The sequence below is a fragment of the Staurois parvus genome, unplaced genomic scaffold (assembly GCF_062004578.1).
Source record: "Staurois parvus isolate SC_StPar_1 unplaced genomic scaffold, SC_StPar_1.0 ptg000029l, whole genome shotgun sequence".
NCBI lineage: Eukaryota > Metazoa > Chordata > Amphibia > Anura > Ranidae > Staurois > Staurois parvus.
In genome coordinates this window covers 2,364,283-2,378,040 of record NW_028317825.1, presented here as the reverse complement: position 1 = coordinate 2,378,040, position 13,758 = coordinate 2,364,283, and the positions used below count along the sequence as shown (strand labels likewise).

General features: G+C 43.4%; 1 protein-coding gene across 5 annotated transcripts in view; it reads left to right on the top strand.

The window, feature by feature from the left end:
• Positions 1–4,240: 4,240 nt before the first annotated feature.
• Positions 4,241–13,758, top strand: part of METTL27 (methyltransferase like 27) — an 80,907-nt gene continuing 71,389 nt past the window's right edge. For 2 of the 5 annotated variants that reach the window (XM_089657214.1, XM_089657204.1), the window contains exon 1: positions 4,255–4,418. The gene's annotated coding sequence lies outside the window, so the exon portion shown is untranslated. Of the gene's footprint in view, positions 4,419–5,368; positions 5,459–13,758 lie in introns of all 5 variants that reach the window. The other 3 variants (XM_089657223.1, XM_089657208.1, XM_089657231.1) reach the window with 3 other exon arrangements.

Sequence of the window (13,758 nt, the reverse complement as noted above, 5' to 3'; positions counted from 1 at the left end):
GGATAATGATCCTAAACACACCTCGAAATCCATGGGGGATGACATCAAGAAGCGTAAACTGAAGGTTTTGCCATGGCTTTCACAATCTCCTGACCTCAACATAATTGAAAATCTATGGATAGACCTTAAAAGAGCAGTGCGTGACAGACAGCCCAGAAATCTCAAAGAACTGGAAGACTTTTGTAAGGAAGAATGGGCAAAGATACCTCAAACAAGAATTGAAAGACTCTTGGCTGGCTACAAAAAGCGTTTATAAGCTGTGATACTTGCCAAAGGGGGCAGTACAAGATATTAACTCTGCAGGGTGCCCAAACTTTTGCAGACGCCATTTTTTGTTTTCTGTTATTTTGAAAGTTTAAATGATGGAAATAAAATCTAAGTTTTGTTGACATATTATAAGAATGTCTAATCTGTAATTTGATGCCTTTTGGAGATTTTTCCATCTTTCCTTGGCTTCTTTATGCACATTAATACAAATGTTTAGCTGGGGTGCCCAAACTTTCGATCCCCACTGTATATTAGCATCCATATTACACTATCCATACCAGTGTCCATATCCCACTATCCATATAACAGTATCTTTATCCCTATCCATTACACTATCCATATCCTAGTGTTCCTCTCCCAGTACCTTTTTCCCCGTGTCCATATTCCAACATCCATATATCAGTATCCATATCCCAGAATTAGTTTACCCACTATCCATATCCCTGTATTCATGTACTAGTATCTATATCCAACTATCCATATCCCAGTATTTAATACCAGTATCTGTATCCCACTAGCCATATCCCAGTATTCATTTCCCAGTAACTTTTTCCCCATGTCCATATCCCAGCATCCATATATCGCTATCTGTATCCCTCTATCCATATCTCAGTATCCATATCAGTATCCGTATCCCAGCATTCATTTCCCAGTATCCTCATCCCAGTATCTGTATCCCACTATCCATATACCAGTATTCATTTCCCATTATCTTTATTCCTGTGTTCATATCCCATCATCCTTTTTTCAGGTTCCATATCCTACTATCAGTAATACTCATTACTGTGATAATCTTCCTGAGAACATATAGAACATCCCAATACTTATCCTATGTACGAGGACTGTCATTCCATCCCCCACCTTTCCCCTTGATAGGAATTGTCTGCCAACACAGTCACCTTCAACTGATAATGGAGTGATCAGATAAAATCCATTATGTGTCTGTACACTCCACATGTAACTGTAGACAAATTAATCTAATATATATCAGAAGGTGCCACAAATGTAATGCCTTATTAAGGCATCTGCCCCTTTAACTGTAACCAACACTTTTTATATGTGCAGAAATAATAAAGATAGGTGGTAGCCCTTTAAAGAAATATGTGTTTGAAAACAATACATAAAAAACTGAAATCAAACAGTGAATTGCTGCCCACAATTGAAACAAATCAAAACATTTGAAATCACAATTGGGGCCTCAGCAGAGGCTGGCTCTGTGCTCCACCCAGGGGCGGACTGATCATTTGGAAACTCGGGCACTGCCCGAGGGCCGGGGGTAAGTAGGGGGCCCCATGAGATGCCCCTGGTACCTTTTTCATAGGCTTTTTTGAGTTTGGGCAAGGACACAGGGGCCCCATGATCCGCTAATGCCCCATGAGTTGTCAGTCCGCCCCTGGCTCCACCAGAGGCTCTCCTCCCCAGGCCAGCCCCCTGCTGCCCCAGCTGCCCCCTGCTGACCAGTTTGGGAACCCAGAGTTGGTGCAGCAGGAGCTGTCCAGCTCGACCTGCCTGGAGCAGAGCTTCAGCCTCGGATGGGGTCGGGAGGAGGTAGAGAAGAGGGAGCGTGGGAGGGGGACCGAGCTGCTCTACCATGGGCCTCTGGGTTGTACTTACCCCCAGGGCCAAAAGTTGCCAGTCAGCCCCTAGCACTGGGGGTCCCAAGGACCACCATCTTGGATATGGGAACCAGCTGTGACTACCTGAGGAATCACAACCGACTTCCCACTGCGCATGTGTGGGATCAGGCAGCGTTGTGGTATTGGTTCTGCAAACTCCTGGGACATGTGTGGGCTTGGGGCATGGTTAAGGAGCCTGTTAAAGCGCACGTCATTCTCATTTAAGTGAGAATTGAGGAAGTGGGAGCGGGTACCTGTCAAAAAAGTTATTTTTCTTCCCTTTTCACTTTTGTCCCGTAAGGGTTAAAGAATAATTGATACCACCACTCTGTTGAAAATATGCAGTGCATTTGTGCCACATTTTCTGGACTCCTGACTCCAATCATGTACCTGTGGAACTTGGACATGTAACTCAAAAAGTGTGTTTTTAATGCGTCTTCCATACAAATCAATCACAGCGCACTGGTGTGAAGCATTCCATAGGATTTAACCGCTATCCTGCTTCCCTGTAGCAGATATACTGCTACAGGGTGGCAGGGATGTGCAAAATCACGTATATATATATATACGTGATTTTGCATTTCCAGGTAGGGGGTGCTCATCACTATTTGTGGCCTTGGCTGTCAATTGCCAGGTCCCAGCCAGTGATTACTCGCCGCCACCCGGAGATCACCAAGCATAACCAATGGAGGGAGAGAACTGTATGTAAACAATACAGTTCTCTCACCTGTCAGATCCTGCACACTGCTTTGTATAAAGCACTAACACAGCACACAGTAAAACAGCACAGCACACAGTTAACCCTTTGATGGCCCCACATGTTTACCCTTCCTGCCCAGTGCCATTAGTACAGTATCAGTGCTTTTTATTAGCACTGATCACTGTATTGGTGTCACTGGGGATGTCAGTGACACCAAGTCAGTTCCATCCAGTGTCAGAATACCCACTTCAGTCCCACTATAAGTCACTGATCACCATTACTAGTAAAAAATAAAGAACATACCACCATTTGTAAACGCTATAACTTTCATGTAAACCAGGAGTGGGCAACTGTGGCCCTCCAGCTGTTGTAGAACTACAAGTCCCATGAAGCATTGCAAAACTGACAGTTACAAGCATGACTCCCAAAGGCAGAGGCATGATGGGACTTGTAGTTCACCAACAGCTGGAGGTTCACAGTTGCCCACCCCTGATGTAAATTTACACGCATTGGGATTTCTTTTTTTAGCAAAAACATGTAGCAGAATGCATTTTGGCCTAAATGTATGACAAAATTAGATTTTTTTAAATTTGTTGTTTACTGGACATGTTTAATAGCAAAAAGTCAAAAATATTGTATTTTTCATAAAATTGTCAGTCTTTTTTTCTATAGTGCAAAAAATAAAAAAAAGCACACAGGCAATCAAATAGCACCGAAAAAAAAGCTCTATTCGTGGGGAAAAAAAGGACATAAATTTCATTTGGGTGCAGCGTTGCATGACTGCTCAATAGGCAGTTAAAGCAACGCAGCGCCATAACACAAAAAATGGTGCTGGTCAGGAAGGGGGGGGGGGGGATCCTCTAGAGCAGTGGTTCTCAACCTTCCTAATGCCGCGACCCTTTAATACTGTTCCTCATGTTGTGGTGACCCCCAACCATAAAATTATTTACCTAGTAATTATAATTCATGAAGTATCGTTTTACCTCCAATACTGCTGCTTTCTACACAGTAGCTGCTTTCTACACTGTAGCTGTTCTTTACACATTGGAAATATGTGTTTTCCGATGGTCTTAGGTGACCCCTGTGAAAGGGTCCTTCGACCCCCAAAGGGGTCGCGACCCACAGGTTGAGAACCACTGCTCTAGAGGGTAAGTGGTTAAAGGGATACATTTTTCTTACCCCAAAAACGCATCGGTGTGAAAGGACCCTAAAAGTCCAGTGGTTAATAAATACCACCAGAAGAAAGCTCTATCTCAGAAAAACGATATCAGATACATTGGAGTACTGCATGACCCATTCATTGTCAGTCAGAGCATCACAGCACTGGAAACTGAAAACTGTCCAGGGCAGAAGGGGGCTGAAACATGTCAGTCCAGAAGGGGTTAAAAATAGGAGCTCTGTCATCATGTTTGACATGCTATTCTACCACATTTTTTCCTTATAGCGCAAAAAAATTTAAAAAATGCGACTGTGTCTGTTATATTTCTTTCTGCGCGTTCAATTATTTTTCAATCTTAATGCAATAACAAGTGTTTGGCTGAGCTACAGAGGAGAGGATCTGCTGAAGCGTCAGAGGAGTCTGGCACAATAAATTACCATTTTTTTCCTCCACTCTTCAGGGGTGTTAGAAATCTCTGTCAGTACCAAGGCTAACAGATCATAACAAGCTTCGTCCTCTGCAATCGGACAGAATGCATAGCAAATACCCTGAACTGAGCATGCCAGAGACACCCTGACCTTGTCTGCAGGGTAAGGCAGGATTTCCTTTGTCCTGGTGCATTGTGGGAAGTGTAGTGCTCACAAATCCGTAGGCCTGCATTAGGACCAGCAGCTCTGTAAGTATGCATGTTACACAAAGTACAGGTTCCCTGTGCTGCCAGGAGCTTGTAGTCAGACATTAGAAGACAGATTGGAAGCTTGGCTGATTGCTTGGTGACACTAGGGTCGCCACCTCATCCCTTTGAAGCCGAACACATTAATTACACAGGTTCTGGGGCTAATTTAATGCATTAGGTGAGCTTAATTGCCACCTTAATCAGCCCCAGAACCTGTGTAATTAATGTGTTCGGTTTTAAAGGGATGAGGTGGCACGTTGCTATAAATCAGGCCTGTTATTGAGCTTATTCAGCTACAAATCATTTTATCCTCCCTAGCAGTATGATTTTGTCAGTATTTCTGTGCTCACAGCGGTACATTGTTTTGCATGGAAATATGTCGTTTTTTTATTGTAGGCCTGTAATTTTTAGGAATAACTCACTGAAATCTGTCCGAACAAGAGTCTAGTAAACATCCCAGGTAGGATAAATATTGAAACACCAAATCATAAATTATAATATAATAAATAATCATAAAAAAAATATAATAAATTTAATTCAATAATGTAATCAAACCAAAAACACTGAAATTTGAAATATAGCGCCAAGTTCGCACATCACAGCAAAGTCGCAAAATCGTTTTCAGTGTCTGATGATGAATTTCCCCACGAATCATCACTCAATTCTGCAAGTAGTTCTGCTTTACTATCGCTGTTCTCTAGCTGGTCTAAAACCGCTTTTCACCTAAAGGGACGCTTTTTGGACGCCATGGGCGTTTCTCAGTTTCCAGGCAGAAAGAACGGTAAAAATGCAGGCAGGGCACAAGACAAAGCACTAGGGAAAAAATGTATGTGAAATGGTTTGATACAGTAATGTTTTACTATGTGATTTTAGTGTATTGAATGAATGTCACTTTTAAAATTTTTTGAATTTCCCGCTGGTTGTGTCCCCATACGTCCCAACGCTCGCAGGGACCGGAACCCAGAAGACAGATGCCGGCATCGGCTGGAGGAGATGGCCAGGGATACTGCAGGGGGGACATCGTAGGAGCGCAGGACAAGGTAAGTGAAAGAGGGATCCTGGAACAACGCTGCAGGGTAATCCTGAGTGTAGCTCGGGGTTACCGCTTTTGGCACTGATAATTAACCCCGAGCTACACTTGGGAATACCGCCAGGGAGGTTAAATGGTTTCTATTGTTTTCTTGTTCTAGTGCCGGCTATTCAGCACCCTTTACATGAAAGGGCCTCTCACACAGGTGCCAGCTGAGACTAGGAACCCTGCTGGTGCCAGCAAGCCTGTTCTATAATAGTCTGAATCAGACCCAGTGCTTTGTTTATAATGCTATGTTACATATTTGTTTACTTATTACAGTAATTTATACATTTAGCACTACCCCTTTGGCAGTTACTGAAGTTTTGGGTCCCCCTATAGTCCTGCACAGCCAGGCAACTCGCATTTTCACATCCACTTGCATCCAGGAGTCAGTAACCAGGCCTTCAGCTTGTTTTTGAACTTTTATTAGGGGATAGAAAACGTGGATGGGGTGAGGGGTGTACGGGTTGCCCAAGGGAATTGAGAAGCCAAGGACAACTTCCTAAACTATGTACAAGTGGTCACAGAAAACAGTCTCTTTTAGAGAGTTAGGCAGCGTCTCTTGTAGTACCACCCCAGACCCTAGATACTCCTTATCCCGCTGTTCTGGGGGTTTTTTTGTTTATAGCACAAAAAATTAAAAATGCGTAGGCAATCAAATACCACAGAAAATAAGCTCCAGTTATGGGGAAATAAAAGGACATACATTTAATTTGGGTGCAGTGTTGCATGACCGTGCAATTCTCAGTTAATGTAACTGGCCATAGACTATCACTCCAAAACTTTCATTTCAGGAATGCTCATTCAATCTTTGAAATGTCAAATCAATGCTTGTTTTCAATCACAGTAATGAGAAAATTTTAAAAAGGAGTAGGATGTTTTTTGTTTTTTTTAATGAAGAAATGTATAACGATGAATGTGGTTTGAATTCGGGATATCACTTTATTTGCAAAATCAAATGTTATAAGCAAACAAAATTTTGAAGTACTTTCCAAGAGCATTCGTCAAGTCATCGAATGTACTGTGGGAATATTCAAACAAATGTTCATATGAAAATCTGCTAGTGTATGGCCAGCTTAAAGCTCCCCCCTGCAAGATAATATCATAATATGCTAGAATGCATTGCATACTAGGACATGAAAAACCTAAAAACGAAGCCCTCCAGCGGTGTTCTGCCACCACTAACAGGGTTTCAATCTTCACCCAGTCTTTCTTCCAGGTTCACAGGCTCCAGCTCTTTGAATGGCCAAGCTCTGATGACGCCACTCCCACGCATGCGCATGGGAGTCATAGCTGCGACACAGAGCTCTGAAATGACAGCATGAGTATGCCGTCCCTTCAGAGCGCATACATCAGTGATGTCACTGGTGCTTATTTAGAATATATTCCTTGTACTGTATATACAGGTAAGCTTTATTATGAGTGTAAGTAAGTGGTGTTTACTACAGCGTTTTTCAACCACTGTGCCGCGGCACACTAGTGTGCCATGAGATATTGTCTGGTGTGCCGTGGGAAAAATTGCCTCGGCTCACAAATAGACGGGCAAACTACGGCCCGCGGGCCGTATACGGCCCGGCGGACCTTTTAATCCGGCCCACGGAGCGTGATACTGTCAGGATGATCTGTCCCCCTCGACGTATCTGCGCATGTGCCGGAGATTGCCGATCGGCTGCTAATGCCTGAAACTGGCACATGCGCAGATACGTCGAGGGGGACAGATCCTCATAGGAGACCTACACCGGAACGGCGAGAGGAACGCGCGGCGCAAAGGTAAGTGAATTGACACAGGGGGGGCTTGGGGACTTAATATGGGGGATGAATTAATATGGGGAATGAATTACTATAGGGGGGATGAATTACTATATGGGGGATGCATTACTATGGGGGATGAATTACTATGGGGGATGTATTACTATATGGGGGGTGAATTACTATATGGGGGGTGAATTACTATGGGGGATGAATTACTATATGGGGGATGAATTACTATGGGGGATGAATTGCTATAGGGGGGATGAATTACTATGGGGGATGAATTACTATGGGGGATGAATTACTATATGGGGGATGAATTACTATATGGGGGGTGAATTACTATGGGGGATGAATTACTATATGGGGGATGAATTACTATGGGGGATGAATTACTATATGGGGGATGTATTACTATGGGGGATGAATTACTATATGGGGGATGAATTACTATATGGGGGGATTAATTACTATGGGGGATGAATTACTATATGGGGGAGATGAATTACTATGGGGGATGAATTACTATGGGGGATGAATTACTATATGGGGGATGAATTACTATGGGGGATGAATTACTATGGGGGATGAATTACTATATGGGGGATGAATTACTATATGGGGGCTGAATTACTATATGGGGGATGAATTACTATGGGGGATGAATTACTATGGGGGATGAATTACTATGGTGGATGAATTACTATATGGGGGATTAATTACTATGCTTACTATGGGGGAATATTACTATACTTACTATGGATGACACATACACATCATTCATCTACTCTTGGTCCGGCCCCCGGGTCCAATTATAAAATACTTTATTATTTCATAATAAAGTAATTATAAAATAATTTCTTTGTGTTTGATTCCTATTCAAGAGAATTACTTTATATATAGTCAATATAGGCACAGAGGTAAATTTTTTTAACATTTTCTAATGGTGGTGTGCCTCGTGATTTTTTTCATGAAAAAAGTGTGCCTTTGCACAAAAAAGGTTGAAAAACACTGGTTTACTACCTCTTTAAGGCCTCATCTCACATACCTGCATACACGCACACACATACTAGGGCCAAGTAACCTACCTGCTTGTCTTTGGAGTGTAGTAGGAAACCAGAACGCAGAGGAAACATCAGAAATCCACTTTCAGGGCTTGTTTACACATGCAGTAGCCCTCTGAAATGCAATCTGCAGTAGATCACATTTCAGAGGGTGATTGACAAGCAGTGAGGAGATGTTATGTTGTCTCCACCTCACTGCAACCGCATGCATTGCACACAGTTGCATGGAAGTTGTGGTGTGGCCCTAGTCACCTAAATGGGTTTTAATCAGCAGGTGGTACTGACTCCTGAATGCAACAGGGGGGATCATTTATGCCACCTGCAGCATGTGTATGACCCCATGCAGCTGCCTTTGAGCTGAGGCAGTAAAAACATGGCTAAACTATTTGTTTTACCAACCCCCAGCCACAAGTGTAATCTAGGCTTTAATACATTTGTTGTAAAAGTAAACCCCTACTTAGGGGCGTAACTACGAATCATGCATCTAGCAGCAAACAGGTATGAATAGCCACCGACAGCCTGTCATTGCATTTGTTTGTTTTTTAATAAATATTTTATTAACATTTTTATTTTTTTTTAACTCTACTGCTTTAATAAGGGGTTAACAAAACCCTATGTGATAGCACTGGGCAGATGACAGGTTCTCCTTATGGAGACATTGGGGTCTATTAGATCTCAATGCCTCCCCTACCCTCCAAAGCAGCTAACAAGACACAGATTATGCTTGATTAGCTGCACCCAGGGAATGACGAATAGGAAAAAAGATCCACATGACCACCACTGCGCTAAAATCTCCTTTATTGAAACGACAACGAACAATTACATCAAAAATACAATAGGTTGAAAAAAGTCTTAGTCATAACCCATAATGTAGCATGTGTCTACATTATGGGTTATGACTAAGGCTTTTTTCAACCTATTGTATTATTGATGTAATTTTTTGTGGTCGTTTCAATAAAGAGGAAGATTTTAGCATAGCGGTGGTCATGCCGATCTTTTTTCCTATTCGTGTCTCACAGTACAGCAGCTATGGATCGTTCACCTGCCCAGTTGCTGAGATGGACTCCTAATTGGGTTGTAGCACATGTATTTTTCCCAAGGAATGACAGCTCTGAAACTGGAAGTGACTAAATTGTTGTCACATTCGGCTTCATTCACTGCAGAGGAGATCGAAGATTGGATGTTCCTCTGTCTCTTCGTGTTTGCAATCCTGAGATGGGGGATTGCACTATCTATACTGTAAAAGTGACCAGATGATTATACAGCAACCCGGATCACTTTTACTGTACAGCTGGCTGAACAAGCAGAGCACAAGTGTATGGCTGCAACCATGAGCTTGTGCTTAACTCTTCACTCTCAAAAAAGTGCACTTGGGGTGTGTTTTTGTCCAACTCCCGAAAGGTTAGGACCTCTACCCTGATCCCCCGAAGCGCAAGGCTCCTGACAGGGACAAAGGGTTTCCAACATGGTCCACCTAGCCAAAAAGCCTGGCAGACCCCTTTCCTTGGGGCTAGCCGAGGCTGACCACCAAATACTAATACTTAGACTTCAGGGCAGGCCTGAGGACCCACATCCTCCATCCTAGTGAGAAAAAAAAACACACAAAAGTGAAAGGTGACAAAACAGTGAGGAAAAATAAATAAGTGGCCATGCAATTGTTCACTGGTTAGGCCTTGAGGCCTGTGGCAAAAATAAATTGCCCTGGACTTAGCCAAAAGGCTTAGCCGTAAAAGGCGCACTGCAGAAAAAGTGTTTAGAAGAGTGAAAATGTGCACTTTTCACACTTGGGATCCCACCCCCACCCAGAGCACCCCTGAGGTGACCACTCTCAGGGGACACTGCTTCACGGACTCTGTTTCCCTTTCCCCTGGCCACATAAGGTAGACCCATTCAAATCAGGAGGAACTATGCCCCTCCAGTTTTCCCAGGGGAATTACTCCCGGACCCCAACAGCCTGTGGGCGCCTTGGTTTCTCTTCCAGAGCGCCCATCATACCAGCAGAGGTACTATACAGCCAGCCATCCTCGCCAAAAAGCAAGAATGACGGCAGAGCACCCCTGCTGGACACTGATAAGAATGGATAATACACTTTATCGTAGCCAAAAGGCCGAGAAGCGATAGTTATACTACAACTGAAGGCAAAACTTTATTTTTTTGTTTTGGATAGAGTGGAGAGGGATTAGAACTCTTGTCAGGTTTGTATTCCTCTCTCTGTCCCTGTTGGAGAGTTTCTCCCTCTCCATTTGTCCTGGTGACTGTAAGGCCTTATGCACACAGAACGTTTTCAGAATGCTCCTCCTCTTGGCAGCTTGATGCTTGTCAAAGTTTCTAATGCTTTTATAAGCATTTAGGCACGTTTACAAACATAAAGCGCTTGTGCGTTAATTCATTTAATTGGCCAGAATAATCATTTAGCGCTTACACGCATTTAGCAGCATTTAGCCGTGTTTACACGCTGCAAGCGTTTTTTCTGACAAAACACTGCTGCTTCTGGACTCCCTGGCCCTGGGTTTTTTTCCTGCTGCTAAACGCTACTGCTTCCAAAAGTCTATGTGTGCATGGACACATAGGATAACATGGAGGGCCGTTTGAAAGCAAAAAAAAAAAATGCCTGATGCCCCTAAAAGTTGCTCCAAAAACGCCCTGTGTGCATGAGGCCTAAGGCCTCATTCAGATGGGAGGTGACACCCATAGCCTTTGAATGAGAACCTTGTTTATGCGTCTGTAGGCTCCAGGTGTGCATACAGGCAACCCATTTGTGCCATGGACACAGCCACTTTGTCAGCCCGAACAAAGAGTGTGCATTTGCAGCTGCTCACCCGCATGACTGCCAAATTGAGACGAGCAGCTGTGTCCATCATAAACAAGGTGCTCATTCATGGGTTGCCGGAGTCAGTGCCCATCTAAATGAGACCTTATCACTAGGAGTGAAAGGGAAAGAAATGCCCAAATTTTGGTTTGTCAACACAACAAGAATTGAGGGGAAATCTTCCTGTGGGGACACTAGTTCTTGTGAATACCAGGTATACATTTCCTCTACTCTCCTGTTGTAGCTATGGGACAGGAAGAAAGGGAAAATCTCCCCAATGGGACACCGATAGTAGTGGATTATAACCCTCTCTTACTCTATCCAAAATGAAAAAAAAAAAAGTTTCTTTCAGATACATCTTTCTGACCATATGTCATGTTACACACATTTATGGCTTCACCCACAAAGCCACATTCCTTGGGTCTGCCTGCATAGTTGCGTCGTTCATTCCCATCTGCCACGGTAGCACCGTAGATGGGGGACTATAAAGCTGACCATACAGTTTATTTTTTTCGCTCAGCCATTCAGAATTGAGGCAGGTGGGGAATTAATCAAAGCGCCCCCCCCGACAGGGCATTGTATTCTGTAGTTCTGACCTGTTTCTGCTGTCCTGATACAGTACAGAGAATGAGTGTTGTCACCCTAGAACAGGAATTGTGTTACTGGTGGGATCAACAGGTGAAAATAAAGGGAAAACAGTCTGAAAATTAAAAGTAATATAGCCACTACATCTAAAGACTGGTAAACTGCAATATATTAAATTTTTATTTTGGGGTTTAGATAAGGGATTGGACAAAAATATGGACACATTACATGATTTAAAAAATTATATTTTAAGGTATAAACCCTCAAAAACAAACTGCGCTGTGAATATATAAATGTGAATTTATACATGATTTGCAGGTGTGAAAGTGACCACATGTTTTGTGTTGAAAGTGGAAGTGATGTAACATTATTTTGCTTCTGCTGTGTGATGAGACAACAAGCTAACAGGTGGGAAGCCTCACTTTCATCATTCACTGTGTGCGCTGCTAGTAATACAGTCATATCAGAGCCTAAAGTGTTTTAAAGAGGGCAGATTGTTGGTGCCTGCATAGCTGGTGCCTCTGTGACTGAAGTTGTCAATTTATTTGCCATGTCGCGAGGTACAGTGTCAAAGGTTATGAAAACACATACAGTTTCCAGGGAAACGCTGTCTGATAAGCATAAGCGCGGTCAACATTGTGAACGGACCTAAAGAGACAAAATTACATTGTGCAAGATTGTGACCCAGAATAAGATAACAACTGCTGAAAAAGTGACTGCAGAGCTCATGCTCAGTCTACCAAAACCCATGTCCACAAAAACTGTGTAGAGGCAACTCCATAAGGAACACATTCATCTAATGCCGAACTACTAGTGACTGATATTAATGCTCAGAAGAGGAGAGAGTGGTGGAACATCCATAAATGGTGGACTATCGATCAACAAAAGACTGTAATATGGGCCGATGAACGGAGCTTCACACTGTTCCCAACCACCGGGCGTGTTTACGTGTGGCAAACATCATCCCAAGCTTACGACCAGGACTGTCTTGTGCCAACAGTAAAGCATGGTGGCGGTGCAATCATGGTTTGGACAAGCCATATTTTGGTATTCTGCAGGCCCCATCTTCACCTTGAAAGGTAAGAGTCAATGTCAGCGACTTTGTACAAATTTTGGTTAACTTTTTCCCCCAATTGTTTCCTGAAGACAGCACCATTTACCAAGATGATAATGCTCCAATTCACACAGCTGGTGTTGTCAAATCATAGTTTGATGAGCATGCAGATAAAGTCTCACACCTTCCTTGGACCTCAATATCACAGAGCCACTATGGTCAATTTTGGAGAACAAGGTTCAGGCTCGTTTTCTGCCTACGGCATCACTGCGAGAACTGGAATGATTTTTCATGAAGAGTGGTATAAGATTCCATTATCCACCATCCAAGACTTATATTTGTCAATTCCCAGGAGAATTCAAGCCATCTTAGATGCCAAAGGCGGTCCAACCAGGGCCAGCGCTACTAACTAGGCAAACTGGGAAGCCGCCTAGGGCGCAGCCACGGCCAGGCAGTACACAAGATTAATTGTATTTTTCCTGGACCCCATCAGTTCACCAGTGGGGCCCAGGAGGCAAGGAGCAGAAAGGGATTTTTATTTTGAGCACAGGCTGCTAAAGCCACTTTGCGTTTTCCAATGCTGATCAGTTATGGCCAGGCGCAGTTGCTTACAGCCTTTCACTGGAAGAGTGATTATTCATTCCTCCGCTGAAGTGGGTGGAAGGCAAGGATGTAGCCTGGTGGCGGGAGGTGATTCAAGAGAGAGGTGGCAGAAGGCACAGGCAGCAATGGGAACCCAGTCCACAGGGAAGCGCACAATGTCTGTTTTCTGAGTCACAGACAGAGGTACAGCCACACGCTGCATACAGACAAACATACAGCACCTTCTGTACTGTGTCATCATCATCATGAGAATAATGATCACATAAGCACAGTGAGATGATTCCTGTTATTTCTGATTTACATTTGTGTTTACAGGACATTAAAAATGTGCAGCAAAGCCACACTTTTACTATCCCCCAACCACTCCCCATTATGCTGCAAAGGCAATGCCACCATAGTCT